The sequence below is a fragment of the Scyliorhinus canicula genome, chromosome 1 (assembly GCF_902713615.1).
Source record: "Scyliorhinus canicula chromosome 1, sScyCan1.1, whole genome shotgun sequence".
NCBI lineage: Eukaryota > Metazoa > Chordata > Chondrichthyes > Carcharhiniformes > Scyliorhinidae > Scyliorhinus > Scyliorhinus canicula.
This window is the reverse complement of record NC_052146.1, coordinates 228,098,340-228,113,830: the sequence shown is the minus strand read 5'-3', so window position 1 is coordinate 228,113,830 and position 15,491 is coordinate 228,098,340. Positions and strand designations below refer to the sequence as shown.

General features: G+C 44.6%; 1 protein-coding gene across 7 annotated transcripts in view; it reads right to left on the bottom strand.

Moving 5' to 3' along the window:
* The window catches only part of pde10a (phosphodiesterase 10A), a 628,597-nt gene that overhangs the window by 274,125 nt on the left and 338,981 nt on the right, over nucleotides 1-15,491 (bottom strand). For 2 of the 7 annotated variants that reach the window (XM_038808777.1, XM_038808787.1), the window contains exon 2: nucleotides 9,614-9,690. The exons of the other annotated variants lie outside the window; for them this stretch is intronic. The gene's annotated coding sequence lies outside the window, so the exon portion shown is untranslated. The remainder of the gene's footprint in view (nucleotides 1-9,613; nucleotides 9,691-15,491) is intronic. 7 annotated transcript variants of the gene reach the window in all.

Below are 15,491 nucleotides of genomic sequence, written 5' to 3'. Positions count from 1 at the left end.
CTCTGCTTCCATTGCCTTTTGAGAAAGAGAATTCAATAGACTCACAGCCCTCTTAGAAAAAAAAATCACCTGATCTCTGTCTCAGCTGAGTGGCCACTTATTTTTTAGTAGTGACCCCTAGTTCTTGTTCTCCCACAATAGTCAAGATCCTGTCCACATCTACCCTCTCAAGGCCCCTCAGGATCTTATACGTTTCAAACAAGTCACCGCTTACTCCAATAAACTCCATGTGTTAGCCCAATATACCCATTGGATGGGTGCAACCCATCCAGTCTCCTGAATATTGCATAATTCCACTACTGTTTTCTCAATAGAAAGCAAGGGGAAGAAACAGGTCACTGGGAAAAAGGAGCTATTGCAGCATTTGCACCAATATCAAATGGTCATTGGATAGGCATATGGACGATAAGGGAATAGTGTAGATGGGCTTTAGAGGAGTTTCACAGGTCGGCGCAACAATGCTCTATGTTCTATGTATTAATATTAAAAACCTCCATTAGACCTATAGAACATGAACCTCTTGAACACATGCTATCGTATAACCTGGAACAGTAAGTGGCCACTCAATCCTCTCCTTCGCCAAATAAAATTCAGTTATCTCCTCTAAAAAATTAGTATATTGGAAAAGGACAGCACTGGGTTCAGATCTGGTATTTTGAAATATTGGTTGATCAAAAAGCTACTTTCCAAAAGTCAGCAACATAAAAACCAAGAGCAGGAGATGCCCCCTCTACTCTACTTCATGTTTCAATAAGATGATAGTTGAACGTTTATATCAGACATGGGCAAACTATGCCCAAAGACTGTATCCGGGCCACAGAACTCCTAATTGGCCTGTGACTGTAACACCGACGCACACAGTATATGCTGAGTGCACATGCGCTACTGCTTTTGACACCTGCATGATCGGCGTCAGGAGGAGTGAAAATAAAATATAAATAATCCAGGAGAGCTTTAGGGGAAGTACTTTAAGGCCAAGGGAAGTACTTCCAAGTAAGCTGAAGTTGGCCAATGATCAAAGTGCAGAGGTGGCCACAATGTTAAAGGGGTGAACGCACGTGCAGAAGCAGCAAAACAGTGAAAGTGTACATGGAAGATCACTTATTAGATTACTGCGGTTCTAATTTGTGAGTATTTAAACTGTGATTTCAAAACAATTTCCTTATGAAAATTCAAGTCGACTCTTATAGCTTGATTTCCTCATTTTTTCATTCCCTCACTGAGGTTGCTGATTCTTGCTGAAATCTGGTGCTCTGGAACATGCAGTGCAGGATTGGGACCTTCAGGTCTACATTGGTATTGCACCACATTGACAAAACATTATGCACCAGAGAACACAGATTTAAGGTAATAGGCAAAACAGCAGGATTTCCTAGCATCGTGGCAGGCGGAGTGGAAAATGTGGAAGGTTTCCAAAAGTTAGTCTCCCACCGGCATAAACAAAGCTTCAATTTTCCCGCTTCCAACTGTCATGTCAAATATTCCACTCTCAGCTTCCATGGCAAATCAGGTTGCAGTACCATGTCAGTAACTGAATTATGTCACCACTCCAGATCAAATAGCTATGCTATGGCTATCCCAGTGGCTAATTAGAGCAGTGTGATTCACAACCCCATAAGTGATATGCACATGATGGGCCAAATGGTGCCGCAACTCTCTATTCATTTCTATCTCATTTGTGAAATATTCATTTGGCTCAAACTTAAACTCCAGAGTGAAGCTCATTGGCTGTTTAAGCTCTGAACATTTAACGTTCACATCTTGTAGATGCATAAAGATGGGCTCATCGTGCTCCTGCATCATTCCACTGAGTAAATTCACATTCTTGAAGACTGTTAACCTGAATTCTGGAATTTCCTTTGGCTCCCCATCTCTTCATCTGGTTTGTCGTCCTCCACTTTAACTTTTGCTTGTATCTCATCGGATAACAACGCCATTTTATCTCGTCACCAGTCACAATGATCCTCCATCACAGCACTACCTGGAATGTACAGCCGCTTAACTCGGTTCAGGACTTAACACGCATCCGCTGCTAAGATGGACTTGCGTTCCATGTCCACAATGGAAAATGGTACGATGTACATCCATGCTTTGAGTTCACATTACATTCAGCGTCGCAATCTCCTTCCCATTGTAGTCTGTCAGGAATCTTGTTTGATTGACGACTTTCGGTTTAACCTGCAGCCCGTGCAAATCAGACAGACTGAGGAGGTTAGCCCTCACTCCCGTGTCAAGCTTGCATTTTATCAATATGTCGTTCAGCATCACTGGAATTGTCCATCTGCCTTCAATGATATCGGCTTCATCATCGCTATTGTTACAACTGGTCAGTAAGACTTCTTCACTTTTCATAGTCGGACTCATTGTGTCCTTGGTTGTAATCAGACCAATGAAAAACTGTTCATTGTTCTTCAAGGGATATCTCATTAACTGCGTTGACTGACCCTGTTTGGTCCACTGTAGGACATGAAAAACATGCTTTGCAAAATGATTTGTACAGCCACGCTTGGAACATACTTTCCCACTGATGGTGCTGGCGTCTTGTTCCAGATTGGCGCCAAAGGATTTTAGGTTGAGCATACAGATCTGCTGTGCAGCCAGCTCATTTGCATGGCGGATCTTGATAGCATTTTCTAATTTAAGGTCTTCTTCCCGTAATAACCTCTCACGTACTTTATCATCCGATATCCCAAACATTATCTGGTTGGGATCATCTACGCCTTTAGAGTACTAAAATTGCACGACTGCGCCTTCAACTGCAAGTCGGTTACAAAGCTATCAAAAGATTTGCCTGCTTTTTGAGTATGTGTACAAAATATTTAACGTTCAAATGTTTTGTTTTTCTTCGGAGAGCAATGCCGATCAAAGTACTTTATTACCTCATCATAGCTCTTGGCAGAGTCAGGGTTCCCAGATGGCACTGCCAGGCTGGAAGAGAGTCAATGCACACTCGCTGATCCAAATGGCCTCCTTCTGCATTGTAGTGATTCTATGAACTGTCACTTTCTTTTCAAGAGTATAAAGCTCCCACATAACCTCAAAGCTCAGCCGTCAAAAATCACAGAATTAACGTGCTCTCTCTGATGATGTTGATGGTATTGTAGGTGAGCTATATATCAGGCGATCCATTTTCCATTTTTACATTTCTTCCTCAGGTGATCTACCACTAAATTAATGTGAAAAATCTTGACAAATTTACAATCATTAGTTCCACATTAAATAGGCAGATCAAACTGAATTCCCAAAGCCACGGGACAATCCTACTTTACAGCCATTTCTGCATTGTTTATTCCATAGGGGCTAGTTAAGCACAGTGGGCTAAACAGCTGTCTTGTAATGCAGAACAAGGCCAGCAGCGCGGGTTTAATTCTTGCACCAGCCTCCCCGAACAGGCGCCGGAATGTGGCGACTAGGGGCTTTTCACAGTAACTTCATTGAAGGCTACTTGTGACAATAAGCGATTATTATTATTATGTTGAGAAAACGTCCAGTGTGCCACAAGGTGGTTGTCCCTTTGGGATGGAATTGAAAAGAGGTCACAACAGAAGACTGCATCATCAGAATATCTTGTAAGTAAGAATGCATTTTGTCCCAGGCTTAGCTTGCTGGTACTCGTGCAGCTGCCTCTGTGGCAATAAGCAGCAATGCCTGAGTATTATAGGCATTCTAACGCAGGCAAATAATTAGTTAGGAAAACTGAAATTCATATTTTTTAAAAGTTCAGCTTTTATATCAATTATTTGGATGAAGGGACCAAATGATTGGTTGCTAAAATTGCTGATAACACAAAGACAGGTAGGAAAGTAAGTTGTCAAGAGGACATTAAGGCCTGGATTTTCATTGCTGGGGGCCATGTGCTGGAGTCAGGCCTGCCGACCTGCAAATAAAGTGTCGAGGCAGCCTCAGGGACTATCGCACGCAGAAGTGGGCTGATTAAAAGGGCCAGGTCAACGGCAAGGAACTTTGCACAAATAGCATGAACAATAGCTTGGTAGTTCATTGTTCCCTGCTGCATTCTGAGTGGCATTTGCGGCCATTTGCCAACCAATCAGCACTCTCTTCGTGCAGTATAAATTGTTGTTGTTAGTAATCTTGCGATGTGCCCTGTTGAGTGCAAGACAAAAAGCTTAAACAGCTTGTCTCTTTTTCAGCAATACACAAGAATCTTAAACTTTAACAAAATCAATTACATAAATATGAGAGGAAACCTGGCTAAGGTTAATTGGGTTATTAGATTAAAAGATATGGAGGTAAATGAACAGTAGGAAAAATTTACAGCAACAATTCAAAATGATCAAAATTAAATAAATTCCATTGAAAAACAAAAACTCAACAATAACGACGCATCCGTGGCCCACTCAGGAAGTTATTACATTAAAATAAAGTTTACATCATTGCAAAAACCTAGGAAATCTGAAGGCTGGGATGGTACAAGAAACTAGCTGATGGCCCACCTAAACGGCAAAAAAAGGGGAAAAATAAAATATGAGAATAAACTAGCCAGAAATTTAAAAACAGATTGCAAGAGCTTTTATTTGTATAAATAAGGGACGAGGGAAGTTGAAATAAATGTTGGTCCCTTGGAAGGAGGGACATGGGGCAGGATTTACCGACAAACCCACCATGTGTTTTTCGGACCCTGTCGTTGCCAACGGCATTTCCCGGTGACAGCACCCCTCATCACCGGGAAACCGGTGCCCCGGAATAACACGGCGGCGTGAACAGCCGGAAAATCCCACCCCGGAAAACTTATCATGGGGCTTGAGGAAATGGCAGCGGCACTGAACAAATATTTTGTGTCCGTCTTCACAGTAGAAGGTATAAGTTTCAGGCAGTATAAGAAACAGGCGGTAACCTAGGGGCCAGAAGGAATGAGGAAATGAGTGTCAACAAAAAAAAAAGTATTGCAGAAACTTAAGAAATTAAAATATGACAAATCTCTGGGACCTAATAGCATACACCTTGGGGTTCTAAAAGAAATAGCTAAAGAGATAGTGTGTATGCAGGCTATAATTATCTAAAATTCCTTAATGTGGTAACTTGATCTCAAAAAGGTAGTTGAACAAGTTGTGAAAGTTCAATATTCTTTACTTCTAAAAATATCGAAATAACAGTACAGCATGGATTCAGAAACAATTGGCACTTTACAGAATTATGCACAGGGTCCTCAAGGCAATACTAAAAACCCAAGCAAGCCAACACTATCGATAACGTCACTCACGCATGCTCACACTTGATAAAGACATCAGGATATATAATCAAATAGGAAGATACTAACACTCTCTAACATTTCTCGCTCCCTAAATTGCAAATCCCCAGAAGGAAGGAAACCTAATGACACTCATGTCTCAACTGTACATCAGTCTTTCAGGAGCTTTGCGACTACGCTGTGATATGTGCAGAACGGCTGGTGACTCAGAGGACACTGGTATGGCTTGGCGAAGTTGAGGTAGATTTGTGGGCGCAGGAGTATGTTGGTGATTGTGAATGAATATCCCTCATCCACTCCCAGAGTAGAGTCCACTGGATGCCCCTGAACAACAAGAACCACCTCGTGTCATATTTTCACACATTTCCTTCTGCCGTGTGATCTGGAAACTTAGCTGTCTCAGAGTCGTGGTGTGGATGAATGTGATCTTGGTATCTTTATGGAAGATGAATCTTCCTTTCATCAGCTTCACCACGTGCGATACTTGACCATTTTGATTCAGAATAACTACAGGCAGCCGTTGTTTACATAGACACAGACATTTGGATTGAAATGCCTCTCCTTACCGTGAAAGTCATGCCTCTGCTTCTGCTTTTCCTGTCTCCTTCCCATGCTCGCTTTGGCATCTGGATGTCGCAGATCCAGGTGAGACTTTAGCTTCCTACCTAATGGCAGTCCTGTTGTAATTTGTGGCGTGATACAATACTGGAACAAAAACCATGTGTGCCTAGTTCCTAAAGTATCACCATGTCATTCTCTTCAGTCCTTCTTTCAGTCTCTGTACAGCTCGCTCTGCTGAACCATTCGACACTGGGTGAAAAGGAGCAGTACATACATGGCATGTTCCATTTCTTTGCGTAAACTCTTGGAACAAATCATTCCTAAACATTATCCCATTATCAGAAACAACAGAATCCAGCAAGCCATGAGTTGCATAAACTTGGTGTAGTTTCCCTATTGTAATGGGAGCTATAATGTTGCTCATGATGTGTACATCTACCACTTAGAATACGTGATTATGATGACTAGGAACATATGACTCATATCTTGTTGTCTGCTCGCTTCAGGAAGTCCTGCCATTGGAAATCCTGTTTTTTGGCTCTTGTGATATTTTGTGCCTCTGAAGCCATTTCTGCTCCCGGCAAACAGGGGTCCAAAATCCAGGCCTATATTAATGATTTAGATGAAGAGACAGAAATTAATGTATCAACATTTGCTGATGATGCCAAGATAGATGTGAACATCAAGTTGGGGAGGACACAGAGAAGTTTATAGGGATATAGACAGGTTAAGTGAGCAGACAACAAGATGGCAGATGCAGTATAATGAAGAGAAGTGTAAAGTTATTCACTTTGGCCGTAAGAATAGAAAACAATTATATTTGAAAGGTGTTGATCTTATAAGTGTTGATGCTCAAAGAAATCTGGGTGTGCTCATACAGGGAACTCAGAAAGTTAGCATGCAGGCCCAGCAAACGATTAGGAAGGCAAAAGACATGTTGATTTTTGATACAAGGGGACTGGAGCACAAGGATAAATAAGTCCTCCGACAATCATACAGGGTTTTGGGGAGTCTACATCTGCAGTACCGTCTCCACATTTAAGAAATTCTATATTTTCATTGGAGGTGGCACAGCAAAGGTTTCACTGAACTGGTTCCTGAGATGAGGGGGCCATCATATGATGAGAGGCTAAGTAAATTAAGCTTATATTCTCTGGAGTTTGGAAGATTGAGAGGCAATCTGATTAAAACCTACAAAATTCTGAAGAGGCTTGATTGTGCACTGACAGATTGGTGCTACTGGTCAGGGAGTCAAAAACACTGGGCCACAGTCTCAGAATAAGGAGCTGATCATTTGAGACTGGGATGAGGAGAAATTATTACACCCAAAGGCTTGTGAATCTTTGAAATGCTCTACCCTAGAGGACTGTGGATGCTCTATCTTCGGCGAATTTAAGACTAGGACAGACATATTTTTGGTCTCTCGGGCAATTAAAGGATATGGGGAGTTGGTGAAAAAATTGACTTGGAGCCCAAAATCAGCCATGACTAGCAGAGCAGGCTCAGTAGGCCATATAGTCAGCTCCTGCTTTTATTTTTTGTCTTATATACAATAAGGAAGACTTCACACCTAGTTATCTTGTCATTGTCTCATTGTTTATTTGGACGAAAGAGTTCACAGAAAACTTCTTAAAATTTTCAATCCAGCAAAGTTATAAAATCATTTCAGCTGTCAAAACAGAACCTCCTGTGAGCAAATGCTTAACATAAGGTTGAAGATAATCGGCTGAATTTATCCTGATCGCGTGGCTCAGGAAACTGGCATCGGAAGTGGGTGTAATTTTCGTTGTTTTTTAGGCTAATTACAGAATGTGTGGGGGGCCCATCTAATTATGAAATGTGGGGCACGCCAGCTGTCCAATCCTGGGTCTGAAGCAGCAACAAGGTTGACATCAACTAATGCCATGGCAGGTTCTGCCAGCCCTCCATTCTTTCCTGCCTGAACCTTCCTGTTCCTGTTGCCCTGAGTGGTCCTGTTCATGCTTTCCTAGGTTGCCTTGCTACTGCCACCTTGAGACATCCTGCTGCTACTGCAGCCTAACTGAAGGCAGGCAACGGAGGAAGGCAACACCAACAATGGCAGAAGCAAAATCCCAAGTGGCCCCGCAGTTCAATGGTGAGTCCCTGCAGGTTCTCCTCCAGGTTGGAAGCATAAGGTAGGAGGTCTGCCTCCCCAAGAAGAGGAGGAAGAAAGGACTCGAGAAGAGATTGCAGAGAGGCCAGCAGCGGATAGGACGTTAGAAGCTGGAAGCAATGTCAAAGGACTAGCAACTTCTCTACATTTCTACCGACATCTGCACCACCCTTTCTGCCACTGGATACTGACTCCCCTGATAGCTTTGTCAGAGAGTCGGCACTTATCCCAACTTCCTTGCCACCCTCCCTTTTGCTGCCACCTCATTTCACCAGGCAAGGCTTCAAAGATCTGTGGTCCACAAGCGCCCTCAATAACATGGGGTTGGCAAGAGTTGTGCTATAAATTATCCATTTATTTCTAAAGTGAAAGGGAGTTGGGATCAAAGATAGCTAATTAGCAATCCTACCTAGATAAGTCTAGTATAAAAGTTTACAGAAAATTGGGAATGGGCCTGAATTACAATGTAATTGAGACTGTGCCTCTTATCAACATCTAAACAGTATGATATAATGTGACTGAATGGGGTATTAGTTGCTGATGCTTGAACTGGGGACTAATTGTAACTTTCTTCCATTTTGGAGGCAGACTTATTTTGAAGGCATTAAAAAAGTGAGAGCAATGATTCAACCTATAATAAAATGATTTCAAGTTACCATGGAGAAGAGGGCAGAGGAAGTCATTTTTGAGATCAGGCAACAGGTTTCCTTAAAATCCTGCACCTAAAGGGGGAAAAAAGATTAATTTCCTGAAAACGCAGAAAGTGAATGGGTGCTTGTTGCAATCCAAGTTGGTGGTATAACTAGACGGGAAGATCCCAGAATGGAAACCTGGCTCAAAAGAGGTAGACGAACAGAGTCATGGGAATGCTAATTACTTTTAACAACACAAAAAGACATTTATTAAACATGAAAAGTTAATACTGATTTACTCCCCCCCCCTCCTTATCTTGAGAAATACACACAGATTTTAAGATTAATATGGATTACAAAGTACATATTAAGCAAAAATGGTCTCAGTAACACAAGGTCCCTTTAAACAGGCATGATGGCTGTGGTCAAATACACTCTCAACTCTGAACCCAAGTTAGTGACCATCAGAATGCCCCAGATGATTGTCACAAACTTTCCAAACTTCACTCTCAAAAAACATGCTTTAAAATCTTCTCAATAATATTTTTCCTTGGTGGTTGGCATTCCAAAATCCAGTTCCAGTTTTCCAACTGACATTTTTAAACAAACTTTCCACTCCACTTTTGATGGCAAATCCTGTCCATGATTTACATCAACCCCTTTAGGATTTTTGTGGCTTGACTGCTGCATAAACTGTTCATAATTGCTTACTCTCAATTCCCAGACCATATTAAAATGGCATCAAAGGTTTGAGAAGTCTGCTGCCCCACTTTAAATCTGGTTACTGAAATTGTCTCTTTAGCTCATACTCCTTTGTTTACTCTTCCTTGAAGCCTTCTGAATAATATCTTGGCCGCTGTTCTCTTAACCTCAGTTGTCTTAGACATTTTTTCTGTCCCAATTCCCTCGATATCTGGACTGTATCTTGTTTCTTAGGAAGCCTACATCTTTGCAAGTCCCTTGTCCTGCCCAGCTTCTCCTGGCAGAGTTGAGAGATGTTCACGCCCAGTGTCTTGCAGAATCCTCCAACTACAATATATCTAGCTCAACCGAAAACGTAAAAGCTTTTTTTTTTACCTTACAAGGGCCTCCAGTTGTTAAGCAATGGCCGCATACCTCTGTTGGCCTATTGATTCTTCACACCTGAGCCCTCTCTAAGCACAAAAGAAACACAGTTCGAACTTAACCAACCCCTACACATCCAAACACCTGCATCCAGCATGAATCTAACTATAGATTTTACCTTTCCACGTACAGAAACATTACATTAAACACACTTAAAACTATTCCTTATTTATAATTTTTAGCAATACAAATATCAATGCCAAAAAAACCACCTTTGTTTTCCTAACAGTGCTTATGCTCAGATTGAGGTTACTGAGTAGGCAAGGAATTAAAGGACGTTGAAATATTAGCCCAGCTTAAGCTAAAGGGAAAGAATCTACAGTATAAATTTCACAGTAAAAGTCAGTTCTAGAATCATAAACTATTAACTTAAGGGACAGTGTAACATGTAACCTTAGCAGGAGGTTTGTACTGTAGTTTAAAGTATAAGCCATCTATGAAATTCTATTTAGTCAATTGTGTTTTTAGTCATTTGTTACCATAAAAACAGGAAATCTTGTTGTCTTATTATTTCAACTGTTAGCTAGAAGTTTGAATTCCTCTTTAAAAGTTATTGGGCATAATTTAATGAAAATTAAACAGACCCATGTCGGACGCGTTTAGCTGGTTATTTCCTGGCGCTTGCAGCCCCGATCGACTGGGAGACCCCCCAGGTGCCATTTACACCTGGCTCACATTTGAGTGGACCAGTGTTAAATGTCGCACTGGTGAGGTCTACCAGGCGCAGCCGTTAGTTCCCAGACCCCGGGAGAGTATGGTGCAGGCATAATTAAATGAGCCTATGTACATCTGGATCTTGCCCAGCGATGAAGCGATTCAGATCGCGACGTCTCATGAGATTCCATTGAATATCGCAAGACGATTCGTGTGTCGTGAATCTTGCAACAGGCCTCTCGCGAGATTCAACGTCCTGTTGCGTCACTAGGTGGGGCACGAGGCCATTGAATCGTGCCCCTTATGTCCTCTTCACAGTTTACTTTCCTCCCCAGCTATGTTCATCATCAAATATCGCAACTATAATTCATAAAGTTTTTAAGTAAAATTTCCTTTATTCTATATATGTTAAGGGGCGGCATGGTGGTGCAGTGGTTAGCACTGCTGCCTCACAAAACCGAGGATCTGGGTTCGATCCCGGCCCGGGTCACTGTCCGTTGTCTGTCTAGGTCTCACCCCCACAACCCAAAGATGTGCAGGGGAGGTGGATTGGCCAAACTAAATTGCTCCTTAATTGGAAAAAAATAATTAGGTACTGTAAATCTTTTTTTAAATTATAAATATGTTATCCAAGCCAAAATGTGCATTTTGTTACTAACAAATCTATTGTGATGCAGAAAAAAGTGATGTTTTTAAAAGACCAGGATTAATGCACAGTGTACCTTTTGGTGTTTGAAGGGAGAATTCGAGAATTATTATTCATTTCCAGCACCAGGTGGCAGTCGATAGACACTATTCCAAATCAAAAGGTCACAAGTTCAAATTGCAACTTTAGCTGGCACTCTACTAGCAGTCTTAATAGCAGTTTGCATTTCACCATTGCTAATGCTCAGTCCTCTTCAATGATAAAATACAATGGCGAGAAGTACCAGTAAGAAACCAAAATGGGTAGGATGCAAACAAAATCTGTACAATGTCCAACTGAGATGTATCACACACCTCTAATTCAGCAACTATCCAAAAATATTCAATGGTTTTAAATATTGTCTAGGAACAAATGTAAATATGCGCGCTCCTATAAGATTTAGTTAGCTACACGACAAAACAACGAGCAAAATGTAGATCAGAGTGATTTGCTGAAGATGTCTTACAATCATCACTTTAACTTTAGCAGGAAACACCGTGGGCGAGATTCTCTGTCCAGCGATGCTGGAATCACGAAGCACGATCCGGCGGAGAATCACTTGTCAGCCGAAAATCGTGGCCGACGCAGGGCGCCCAATGGGGTGCCAGGCTCCGGTGCCTCAACAGTGGCGTGAAAGCAATCTACGTCGCATGTACAGTAAACACCATTGGCATATCATTAACGGGCCTGGCCCGGTATTCTCTGGGCCTCCCCCGTTATGCTCCACCTCCGCGAGGTTCACTTGTGGGATTTAAAATCAGGAAACGTGCACCATGGCTGCTGAGGGAGAGAGCGGGGGTTTGACATTTTCCCAAAGGCACTACCGTAGGCAGGACTGGCTGAAGGGGGAGAGGGGCGCCTCTACCCAGCCGGGGGAGGGGGAGTGGCAGGGCGTGACCAGGTGTTGGGCTATGGGGTGCCCCCCAGGATTGGGGTGTCTAGGCAGACACCACCATTGTCGTGGCCTGCAAGGCAGGCATCTTACTGCACACCCCAGTGACTATCCACCGTGGTCTGTGGTTGCACAGAGTGACAACGGCTGTATGGGTGCCGGGGTGCCCCCACCCCCATACCCCTCACCCACAACCAGGCGCCAGCCTGTCATGGGGCATCACACAGCCCACCCAAGGGGGACACCCACAGTAGCTCCTACAGGAGGGGGCCATAGAGCGTACTGCTGACATGGATAGCGCCAGCCACCTGTCCCCCTGCTGGCAGGGACAAGTGCCTGGGCCAAAGGCCCCAGCTGTGTCGGGCACCAACAGGGCCAGGGGTGTGGTGCAGAGGGCAGAGTGCCAAGGGGAACAGCCAGGGGTGGGTGTGGGGATGGGAGAGGAGGGGGCGGGGGGTATTTGGAGGCAGGGGCTGCAGTGCAGGTCAGGGCCGTGTAGCCTGTTGGACATGGTTTACATACCATGCAAACATTTTTTTCTTTTTTTATAAATTTAGAGTACCCAATTAGTTGTTTTTCCAATTTAGGGGCAATTGAGCGTGGCCAATCCACCTAACCTGCACATCTTTGGGTTGTGGGAGTGCAACCCACGCAGACACGGGGAGAATGTGAACGTTCCACACAAACGGTGACCCAGTGACCCAGGGCCGGGATGTGAACCGGAGTCCTCCGCGCCGACAGCAGCTGTGCTAACCACTGTGCCACCCAACGCACCATGCTAACATATCTGTCTTTCACCCCCTGCAGACAATGTATTTCGGAATCCAAGCAGGAACAGTGGCCATCTGCCTTGCTGCCGCAGCTCTGGGGGATTCACTGAGGCTGTACGAGGAGGAGCTGCTCTGGGAGGGTCCTGCAGTAGCGGACCCTGCCCCAGAGGAACAGGAGCTAGCCGGTGAGGATGGAGCGCCGATGGAGAGCCGGCAGCTCAACAGGCTGGGGAGGTGGCAAGGAGGCACGGCATTAGGCTTTGTGTGTACTGGCAGCACCTGTCCTTTGAGGATCTGCCGGACCGGGCGTGCTGTCGAAGACTCCAGCTGAACAGGGGGAAACGACAACGTGTCTGCAGGATCATGACGCACCTGGAACAACGGGTGTTGTTAGGGGAAGGGCACATGGGGGAGGACACCTGCTCTCATTGATCGTCAAGGTGATGGTTGCCTTCAACCTTTTTGTTACGGGGTCCATCCAGGCACCGAGTGGGGAGCTGCCTGGGATCTTGCAGAGGTGTAGCCGCGCCATCACGGGGGACCTATATGCCCGGTCAGCACAATATATCAGGTTCAATATGGACCGAGCCTACGGTTGCCCGTGCAGCGGGGTTCGCCACCATCGCCAGGATGCCCAGATCCAGGGGGCGATCGACTGGATGCATGGCCCGTTACGAGTACTGGCGCATGAGGAGTGGTCTTCACCAACCAAAAGGGGCTCCACTCCATGAACGTACAGCTGGTGTGTGACCACGAGTTGCACATCATGCATGTCAGCTCCCGATACCCAGGCAACGTGCACAACGCCTTCATCCTGTCACACTCGACGCTTCCCGACACCTTTGAGGCATGCCGCATGGTGAGAGATTGGCTCTTGGGTGACAAGGGTTATCCGCTGTGGCCATAGCTGATGATGCCTGTCCTGAGGTCACAGGTCAGCGCGGTGACTCACTACAACAGCACTCATGCCGCGACCAGGACTGTAAGCGAGCGGTGCATCGACATTCTGAAGATGCGGCGCTGTGGTGTTCCAGCACCGCCCCTTTGTGTGTGCAATACTGGTTGAATTCAGGCCAATTAGAAACAAATATTCTCCCTTAAAGGCTAAATTACCTCAAGTTTGAAGCGTTTTAACAAACTAAAATAATATTCTGTCAGCCACTGTTTTAATAGTGTTCCACTCCAGATAGCAATGATAGAACTGGAGCCTGATCTTTACACACCGATAGCTTCTACCTAAAGAATTATACACTACAAAACATGCACCTCCAAATTCAGAATTGCAGTTTGATTGTGCACCAGCGATTTCACAAAATTCCCATTGAACTGACTTATGAAATACATTACAGCAACCAAATAAATGCAAAATTGAGAAAATTGTAGAATGTCCTGTATCACAAATGTTTCCCATTCAATAGGATTCCGAAACAAATTCTGATTCTTTTTCTATAGGATTCCTACACTATTGAAAAGCTTCTGAAATCATCACTAAAATTCCTAAATTGTTTGGTGATTATTTTATTGCTGCTTACTGTTTCAAGGCAAAAGAAAACAAGAGATGTGCCTGTGGTGAGATCAAATACTGAAAATGGAGCAGCAAGGAAAACAAAACAAAAAACTGAAATTGACAAACAGATAAGAAGCAAAGTGACAGGAAATAATGGGCAGCATTCTTCCAAAATTATTTTACAGGTTGGTTTCTTCCGCCCAGCCCGCCACAAGAACACCACAGGCGTGTTGTGATCAATGGACAAGTCCATTGACCTCGGGTGGGATTCTCCGCTCTCCGGGCGGACGAAACCGGAGAATCGCGCCCAAGTATTCCCGCTGGGTGGTTTGGCGAGATCCAGATTGCAATCCACCCACACTTAATCATTCTTTTGGAGCTTGGGGAAATTTCCATCGGGAATGAGATCTGTAGGCCCTTTAAAAATCCGCCCCAGGGGCAGCACGGTGGCCTAGTGGTTAGCACAACCGCCTCACGGCGCTGAGGTCCCAGGTTCGATCCAGGCTCTGGGTCACTGTCCGTGTGGAGTTTGCACATTCTCCCCGTGTCTGCGTGGGTTTCGCCCCCACAACCCAAAAAATGTGCAGAGTAGGTGGATTGGCCACGCTAAATTGCCCCTTAATTGGAAAAAATAATTGGCTAATCTAAATTTTAAAAAAAAATCCGCCCCAATCTCCAGTGAAACCTACAGCCCCCTTACTCATTGGCAGAGCCCGCTCTCCACTCGCAGGCATCAGGTCCACCCCCCCCACCCCTCCCCCCGCCCGCGCACACATATGGCCAAGTGACCGACACCCCGCTACAGGGTCGCCAAAGGTCCCCTCCCCCCCCACCTTTTTCAGGCCCCTCTCCATGCCCCCCTCAGGCCTACATCCCCTTCATGTCCCCTTCAGGCCCCGCCCCAGCACTGTCAACCTGGCTGTGCCAGGGTGCCAGAAGCCATGTCCTAACCACCCTGAAGCTCCAATGGCCTCAGAGCCTTGGTCATCAAATCTGGTCGGCGTTTTTAAGAGACGTGTAGAGATTCCTGCCAGCTTGGCATTGTACCAGCAGGGTCGGGGAGGTGAATACCGGGGAGCTGTGCGAATCTGGCTTAAAATTGAAAATGCATATTTAAATTGAAATTTGAATATGTTAATCTGGTTCATGCCATCGCAGGGTATGAACCAGATTATGTTGCCAGCCAGAGGCGGGAAGAATCTCAAAAGGGGTTCTCTCTGTCACAAATTGCATTGCAGCCCCTCTTGCGAGAATCTCCAGCCATAATGCAATTTGCACCTGTCTCATATGGGTTGTTCATGTCAGACAAAATGATCGTTCCC